The following is a 10,181-nucleotide window of genomic DNA, read 5'->3' as shown; positions in this document are numbered from 1 at the left end:
ATAAATGATCGTGATAGCATTCATTTTTCCTTCACTAGAAAGAATGAACCTCGCTATAGACGACAAAAAACTTCAATGAAAATGCCATAAAATTATGAAAAGTTTGAGTGACTATAAGTTGAATGAAATAGTCACTTTTGCAGGTCACAAAATGAAATCTCTTGAAGCTTCTTTATCTGTTAAATAAACTGTATTTGCATTCAAAATATTTCATTCATCTCTCCAACAATGGTATAACCAAACCAACTCCATGCCAAATAGCTTATCTGTTTAATTCAAGTAAATATTTAGGAACAGAAGTTATCACACTTGTATAGAAATATCTACCCACCATTCTAGAAATTAAATCTGAAATCATAAAGGATTGGGATTAATAATTAGCTTTCACTATGTTGCCATAAATAGGTTGTGAACCTTTTCAAGTGCGCACAGTTGTAGAGGTATGGTCACTGAGAACTTGTGATCAAAGACGATGTCAAGATCAAAGTCTTTCCTCCTCTTCCTTCTTTTCCTTCTCTGTCTCCTTCTCCTTTTCCTTCTCCTTCTCCTTCTTCCCCTCCTCCTCTTTCTCTCTCTCCCACTCCTATTCCTCCTCTTCTTTACTTTCTTTCTTCCATGAATACACATACTCCATCACATGTTCCTGACATTGTGTTCTGTGCCACCACCAACCCAAAGCAATGAGGATAAGAAACATAAACTGAACTGTATAAAATCAGATGCCAAGGTTAATCTTTCCCCCTTATTAATTAATTTTATAAAATATTTTGTCATATTAATAGGAGACTGACACAGCATGCTCTCATTTATTATAAGGGATAGGATTTACTGGAAAAAAATCTAACATCACCTAATTAAATGATTTATTAAATTAATATTATATTAGGACAAATCTACTTTTAAATAACAGATATACTTCAACAAGAGGCAAAAAATTCACCTCTATGGTTTGCTATGAAAAGACAGCAGAATTCAAACTGTTCCTCATGGAAATTGACCTATAATTGGCAATATTGTCAATTTCATAAATGATTTAAGAAGACTGAAGAACAAATTTCAACTCTAAATAAGAGATAAAATTTACTTTGTCCCTGTAAACAACCTTTGTATTCTATCTATGTTTGGTCCACAAAATGACTTGTATTCTATTTTAATCATATTCTTAATTGACTTTAAGTGGTTGCATGGGAGTATCTGATTGACCATGCAGTTTATGAGTAGTGTATAGTGAGTTATTTTGTTTTCTTTCTTCTCTTCTGAGGTTTGAACTCTGGGTCTGAGCGCTGTGCATGACCTCCATTCGATGAACACTAGAACTCTATCACTTGAGGCAAAGCAGTACTTTCAGATTTTTCTGATATTTAATTGGGGATAAGAATCTCACAGACTTTCCTACCTGGGCTGGCTTAAACCTCAATCCTCAGCCTCCTATGTATCTAGGATTACAGGCATGAGCCGTTAGTGCTATCTTAATACAATGCATCGTTTTCTTTTTGACCAGTCCTGGGGCTTGAACTCAGGGCCTTGGCAATGTCCACGAACTTCTTTTCCACACACTGGCACTTTACGACTTCTGTCACAGTGCCAATTCCAGCTTTATTTTGTTAATGTAGAAGTGAGGAATGAAACCCAGGGCTTCACAGTATTCCCCTAAGACTACCACTAAGCCACATTCCCAGCTCAATACAAAGCTGGATGATCATTATCCCTCATTCTTTTCAATCCTATCTCATTCCTCAATTTACATAATTTTGTAGAGTATTCATTGACTTGCAGTGTCATATACAGTCACTCAGAAGATATATCACAGATCATATTTTATTGAAAGTCTTATTCATCAACATATTAAACGTGTGCATTATAGAATTCTGTGACTTTAAATTCTAAATTATCACTCAGATTCACCCATTACTATTCTAAAATTTTTCTTAAGGTTAATGCAAATGCAATCTGTAATTCTTCGATAAAGTACAATGATTAATAGAATGTTAAAGAGTTGGACTATGAATATCACCTTCAGTTCTAGAACATTTTTTCATCACTACCCTCTCAAAGTACTCCAATATCTATTATTAGTCACTTCCTGTGATCATTTCAACCTACGCTCCACTTTACCAACCATTACTTCATAGTCTACCACTACGGCTGTGTCCATTTTAAAAAGCTCATATAATTAGAAATTGAAGTTTATTTTATCCATTCCTCCGAAGTAAAATTAGTTTCCGAACCAAGTCCATATAAATTTTTCCCAGGGATATACCATATTGATTTGTATGTGTGTGTATAATTCTATAATACCCTCAATGGGAATTTCAATATTTTATTATATGTTATTATAAAAGTTTTCTTTTTTGGGGTGGAGGGGTATGGTCATGGGGCCTGAACTCTGGGCCTGGGTGCTGTCCCTCAGCTCTTCAGCTCAAGTCTAGCGCTCTACCACTTGAGCCACAGCTCCACTTCCAACTTTTTTCTTTTCCTTATGTGGTACTAAGGAATCGAACACAGGGCCTCATGAATGCAAGGCAAGCACTCTACCACTGAGCCACCTTCCCAGCCCTATAAAAGATTTTCTTATGTATATAATTGTACATGTGTTTTGTTGGACATATGTTGAAATATATTTTGTATATGAAATTATGATTCAATATGCTGGATCATAGAGGCAACTCTATGTGTAATATCTTAGATTGCCAGTATGTTTAACAAACTGACTATATCACTTTAACTGTCAAGCACCAATATATAAGGATTCCAATTTCTACATATTGGTTATGCACTGCTATTCTATTGTTTTTTCTATTTCCACTAATCTCTATATGTATGCAATGTATAGGTATGGTATGATTTTGACATATATTTTTTGGCTTTTGGTATATTATTATAAAGATATGTATTTGGATTTTTTAGACATATTTAGGATAGTTAAAGCTTTTCATAGGCAGGATTGTTAAAGTTTTTCATAGACATTAATATATTTCTTATTCAAGTCTCTTTAAATAAATGTATATGTATGCACACTATGTGCATATTCATATATTCATACTTATATGTGTTCATACACAAATACCTATATATGTATGCATTTATATGAATATACATATATATATATATGTTTATTATTATTTTCATTTTTCTTTTAAGTTAACATTTTACTTTATTTGCCAAACGTGTCCTTTATTGATTTTACTTTATTTTATTTTATTGTTAAAATGTTGTACAGAGGGGTTACAGTTACATGAGTAAGGCAATGAGCACATTGCCTGTTGATCATTATTACCTCTTTCCTTCCTTGTTGTTGTGCCACTAACCCTTCGCTCCCCCAGCTCCCACCTTCCTTTCTCCCCATTCTTTGCAGCATGAAGTGGTAAGGTTCATTTCCAATAAAGTCTTATTGGTATCTGTGTTGCAATGGGTCATCCTGTGTCCTTGTTTCAGCGTTTTGTAATTCCCTTTACCCTCCCCAGATTAGACATGTATATACAAGATGCAGGGTATCAAAATCAAGTACAGTGACAACAGAGGATATTCCATAGGGGAAAGAACATACTAAGGAGGGCTGGGAAGGTGGCTCAGTGGTAGAGCACTTGCCTTGCATGCTCGAGGCCCTGGGTTCGATTCCTCAGCACCACGTAAGAAAAAAGCCAGAAGTGGCACTGTGGCTCAAGTGGTAGACTGCTAGCCTTGAGCTGAAGAGCTGAGGGACAGTGCCCAGGCCCAGAGTTCAGGCCCCACGAATGGACCGCCCCCCCAAAGAAAAGAACATACTGGGGAAACAACAACAACAAAAATGAATAAAATGACATTGTACATTTACAACAGTAACAATAGAGACCGAACTCCCAAACATGTCCCTTATTACCAAGCTAGTTATTGCAATTCATGTCCTTATCATTTTTAGAACTTCACTAAAATGTTTTGTGGCCTTCCATGTGGACTTATATGTTCAATTTTTCCTAAATCTATCTATTCCTAAGATACCAGCCAGCTCTCTTCTGAAGCCAAAAAGCAGCCTTCTACAGCTTGGTTCCAAATCACTTGTATTTTTTCTTTGTACTAAGAATACTGATTCAAGCCCAGTGCTGTTGGCACATTATATAATTGTAGCTACTCAGGAAGCTGAAATGAGGATCGTGGTTCAAAGCCAGCCTGGGCAGAAAAAGTCCATGTGACTCTTATCTCCAATAAACCACCAGAAAACCAGAAGTGGCGCTATGGCTCAAGTGGTAGAGATCTAGCCTTGAGCTGAATAGATGAGTGACAGCGCCCAGGTCCAGAGTTCAAGGCCCACGACGACCACCAGCAACAACAACAACATGGACCAAAGGGTCCTACCCATAATACCTTCCTTCTACAGCAAATCACACAACCTCCAAAATCCACATAATTGAATCATTTAAAGACAAATGATGAAGCAACGTCTTCATTTGTAGAAATACATATTTGCGACAAGGATGGAAAAGGCACTGAGACCCAAAGGAAGATTCCATAGATAAAGGAATGTGTCCCACACACTTCCAACTATAAATCTGGGAAATCAGTCATCTTTGTCATACTAATAAAAACCACAAAAAAGCTAACTGTGGAATTCAAAAGGATTGCATGAGAACAAGTGTTCATTGTGACAGCAAAGTAACTTCAGTTCAAATTATTATGTCTCTCTTTCCTTGTCTTTTCCCACCTCATTCTTGAATTCTGAAGGTGAGATTCTGGGAGCCAGTTCACTTTGGTCCAGTAATTAATGAAAGTGAACAGGTGATTGGAGATTCAATTTCTTCACATATTTATTGGATTCTCATTTTTTATTAAGATTATGGAGAAATAATGTGATTGCAAAACACAAGAAAGTCTTAACTTTTCCACTAATTTCTAAAATGCCTGCTGTAAGAACAACAAAATTAACGAAAGAAACAACAATATAAAGCTATTTGTGGTGTGTTGATACCAGGAGAAATTGAAATGTCACATATAAATACCAAATTACATTTACAAAGCACAAACCCTAATTCTTCACTCAGCTAATGTGATAATTAAACATTTATATTTTCTAACAAAATCACCATTGAGAATACCATAGTCAATTTCATTCACAGAAGCAAAGCTGCAAAGAACTGCTAAAATTTCTACCTATTCTTTCCTGGAATTGAGAAGGTTGATTCTGCTGACGTTGACTGTTTGATCCTCTTCCTCTTCACAAATAAGTGTGCCTATGTATAACAATTTATACCTATACCTTAACTTTATAGGTGTCTAGCCTTTCTGGTTGGATCTTCAGTCTGAGTACCACCTACAGAGCATATATAGTTTATGAACATGGACCATGCCTTAACAAGCAAAAACATGCTCTAAAACAGTTCTAACAGAAACATCTGTGATAATGGAAATATTCTATGTATGCATTGTCTAACACACTAGCCACTGGCAATTTGCGATTAATGAATCTCAAATATGAATAGTTTCTGAAAAATTAATTCTTCCAATTTCAGTTAAATGAAATTTTAAATCATAAGATTCATCTACTCACTGTTATCTGAACAGCTCGGGTTCCAAATAAGGAAGATGAAGTTCTCACAAAGATGATGATAAAATATAATCCAAGTGAAGAAGTTTCCATTAGATACTAATTGAATGCCTATGAATTATCTGAGCTTTCCTGTCTTATAGAATTGAGCCATCACTCACCTAGATTGACAGCTGGGAGGAAAGGGGTGGGAGATAAACATAAGCTACTTGGGATACTGAGAATTGCTCCTTGAAGATGAGGGTTATGCATGAATATTTTCTATATTTAGTAGACAGCAAAGTGTGTGGAATCCTGTAGGTAGAAAAATAATGATTGTATTTCAATCAAACAGGTGATCTGTTTATCAAAATGGGAGAGAAGTCAGACAGGTGAATTCTATAAATATACAAACTATATAGAGAAATTTTGCTATGTTCTATTCCATGATAGGCCCTGGCATAAACGTTGGCATTTTGTACATACTCTGTAAATACTCACACACTAAAAAACAGAAATGTAATCCTTTATTACTGCTAAAATACATAGAATATCTTCATAATATATATTTGTGGGCCTATTTTTTCCCTTAATTTCTTCCACACCTACATTAAGAAATGGCTCTAAGAGAAAAGCTTCTAAATGTGTTAAATTTGAATTCTATCAATTTCTTTTGTTAAATTGTACTATAGATAGGATTGAGGCCTTAGGGTTAGAAAAATAGTAAGTATTCTCAACAAATTGTCATGCCTCATTTTTAAGGGGAGCTATGCCTTTATTAGGAAAAATATGTATTGGTCTTGGTAGCCAGGAACATTCAAGAAACAAAAGAAAAAGAACAATTCCATGGCAGTCTCAAGTGTTTGCATATCTTCAAGTGAACACTAGCTGCTCTATATTCCGTAGCATATTTGCAAGCTTTTTCTAAGCTATTGTCATCCTCCAGAGTAAAGTTCAGGCATGCCTATTGCTCATTATAAAGATCGCAGTTGCTCAAACTCAGAACCCATTGTTTGTATAAGCTTCACATGGCTATCTTTACTTCACTCAGTGGCACTGAGGGATGAGAGATACACTTGAAATTTGTAAATATACACATACACACATATCTCACTGGCTTTCACTATTACTGTAAAAATTAAGACCTTTTTGTCTCTGACCCAAGAGCATCATAAATCGTCTAGCATCCATTAAAGTGTGACAAGTTCATTATTAACTTGTAAGTAGGTTAATCTCTAGCTTCACACAATTCTAAATACTCATATGAAGAAAAATACATACCAAGAGTTTTGGTGTGCTTCTATATTACGAAGCTCTCAATATTCATCTTATTTGCCTGGAGGAGGCAAAAATGCTTGATATTTACCTTGATGCTTGATACATTACCTTGACATGTAACTGTAACCCCTTTGTACAGTATTCTTACAATCAAATATGTACAAAAAGGAAAAAAAAAAGAAATTGGAAGTCACGTATTTCCATTAAAACTAACTAAATTTAAGGCCTGTAACTTTCTACAGGTTTTTAAGGACCAAAGAAGTTGTGGATATGCCCCAAGGCCTTTATGAAAAGCTAAGGGAGAGATATTCAAAAGTGGCAGTAGATAGGTGACCAGAGCGTAATTATGTAGCTTTACTTCACTGTTACCATAGCAGGAGTTCAAATCAATATGATGGTTCGTAGTTACAGGACCAGAAGACATACTGGAAATTGACATCAATGAAGGGTCATTCATTGTTGGAAAACATAAATCAGGATGCACCAAAGGTTGCAATCAACAGTGTCCAAAAAAGCAACACAGAAAGGGATAAAGTTATTGCAAGTATATATTTGATAAGTGGTTCACATCAAGAATATATAAAAAATGTGGCTGGGAAGGTGGCTCAGTGGTAAAGCGCTTGCCTCGCATGCATGAGGCCCTGGGTTCAATTCCTCAGCACCACATAAGCAAAAAGGAAAAAAAGCAGGAAGTGGCACTGTGGCTCAAGTGGTAGAGCGCTAGCCTTGAGCTGAAGAGCTGAGGGACAGCGCCCAGGCCCAGAGTTCAGGCCCCACGACCGGAACCAAAAAAAGAAAAATAAAGAATATATAAAAAACATCATTGCAATGACACACAACCTGATTTTACAATGTGCAAAGAACTCAGATGTTTCTCCAGAGAAGACAAACTGTTAACAAGCCCACGAAGAAGGTGTTTAACATCATTAATCACCACTAAAGTGTAAGTCAAAATAATGAAGAAAAAAACTACTTCATATGAATTAGGTAGGATAACTACAAAAAAATAAAGTAACAATATTGACAAAAGTGTGGTAAAATTGGAACAGTTCTATGGGAAACAGAATGGCATCTTTTCAAACAATTAAAAACAGGATTATTCATACCTATAATCCTAACCACTCAGGACAGGAGGCTGAAATGCAAGGATCACGGTTCATAGACAGCCTGGTCAGAAAACTAAAAGAGGATCTGTCGTTTAAAGTGGTAGAACTCTAGCCTTGAGGAAAAGTTCAGGGACAGTGACTTGGCCCTGAGGTCAAGCCCTATGACACAAAAATTTAAAAGAAAAGAAAGAAAAGAGAGTTTTCATGTGATCCAGTGACTACAATTCTGGGCATACACTCTAAACATCTAAAAGCAAGGTCTGGAAGAGGTCTTGTACACTCATATTCATTTTGTATAATACTCAAAACATGGAGGCAATCCAGTGGCCATCAACAAATGAATAGTTAAAGCAAATGTGGTTTATACATACAGTGGTATATTATTTCAACTTCAAAAAGAATTATGGGGCTGGGAAGGTGGCTCAGTGGTTGAGCACTTGCCTTTCATTCATGAGGCTCTGGGTTCGATTCTTTAGGACCACATAAGCAAAAAGAAAAAAGCCAGAAGTGGCGTTGTGGCTCAAGTGGTAGAGTGCTAACATTGAGCTGAAGAGCTGAGGGACAGGGCCCAGGCCCAGAATTCAGGCCCCACGACTGGACCCCCCCCCAAAAAAAAAGAATTATGTGACATATACTATATTATGGATGACTCTTTGGAACACTGCTAAGTGAAATAAGCCAGTCATAAAAAGATCAAATATTACATGATTATACTTATATCAGTAGTTACATAGAACAGTCTAATTGATAGAGAAAGGAAACAAAATCATACTTGATGTATACCTTGAAGCAGAGGAGAGTGGAAAATTGTTTTAATAAATAAAGAATTTGAATCTTAGAGGATGTAAAGATTGTGGACATTGAGATTGTACAATATTGTAAATGCACTTATTACTACTATGTTATATTCTTAAAATGATTAATAAAACCAGGGAGAGAATTATGAAGGGGTTAAGCATAATCATGGTACATTGTATGCCTATGTGGATATATCAAAATGAAAAAATCCACTTATTTAAGTAGGTAATGCTAATAGAATTGAAAAAAGAAAATAAATTTTAAGTTAAGTGTGCAAGTTTAAGTCAGAGGGCTTTGCTTCTTCAAAACAGCAATTTAGATATCCAATTTATCTGTTCACATATTGTTGATGGGACATCACAATGTACAGTGCCCTGTGAGTAACAAGTGCTTATGTGCCACTCAGAGGGAGTTAAACCACTTCATCTGGGTAGTTATGGATAAAAGGTAATGGTTGGAACTGGCTCCAACATGGTGGGGATGAATGATGCAGCAAAAAATACACACCCTTTTCCCATGAAGCTTTAGGTGCTAACACACTTTTGCTGAATATGGTCTGGGGAGTGCACCTATACTTCCCATCCAATCAAAAGTGCTTTCTGTGCTTGTGCTCTGAGATGGGGCATCCAATAAGGAAAAATTCCATACTTATGTTCTGAGACTAGGAAACCAATTATGAGACAATATGTCCCTCTTTACTCTGGGGAGTCTGTTTCACTGCTCTGTTTTTGCTTTGAGGTAGAGACTGTTGCACTGCTCTTTTTTCATTTTGAAGAAAAACTGCTTTAAAACCTGTTCTGCTCTCTAATTCTTTAAAGAAAACAAACCCGAGACATAGACAATACTGTTATTCTGAAGATGTTGAGGGCAGGGAAGCATTGACCTTCAGCTTTGAGACTATATTTAGATTAGAATTTGATAAGTTAGGTGCTGTGGTTTCAGATTAATCTGAACCAGGCTAATGTCTGCATTTTCTCAATTTTTCAACTAGAATCTCTAAAGTATTAGGAAAAAAAGGAAACAAACAAATAAAAAACAACAAGAACCTGATATTATGAAAGCAAAGGCTCCAGAAATTCTCAGATTTCTTCCTTTTTTCTTGTATGAATCTAATAAATGAAAATTAATGCAGCAAACTAGCATGTTTAAGGTGTTAAAGTCTGTAGAATGTGGTTTCTTTTCTTCCTCTTATTCTGAGATAGAAATTGATCTATTCTAAAGCCAGAGGATATGTTTTCTTCACAAGCTAGATCAGGTTCGCTGAATTTTGCTTTCTTAAAAATTGCCTAACTCCTATAAGAGGGAATTGAAGACTGCTAGGCAGGTGGGATTGAGTGTGAGATGTGGGAAGTGTTCTCATACTCTGCAGATAGAGGGCTAGAAAATATGATGATCTGCTCGCTGCCTCAAGCAATTCAGAAAGTGGCTCACAGTTTCTAAAACTACTTCCAAACTTTCACCTTCTCCTTCCCACCAAGAATTCCCCCTCAGGCTTCTTCTTG

This window comes from Dipodomys spectabilis, unplaced genomic scaffold, assembly GCF_019054845.1.
Source record: "Dipodomys spectabilis isolate Male_0828 unplaced genomic scaffold, ASM1905484v1 ptg000301l, whole genome shotgun sequence".
In the NCBI taxonomy this organism is placed as follows: domain Eukaryota; kingdom Metazoa; phylum Chordata; class Mammalia; order Rodentia; family Heteromyidae; genus Dipodomys; species Dipodomys spectabilis.
This window is presented reverse-complemented; position numbering follows the sequence as displayed.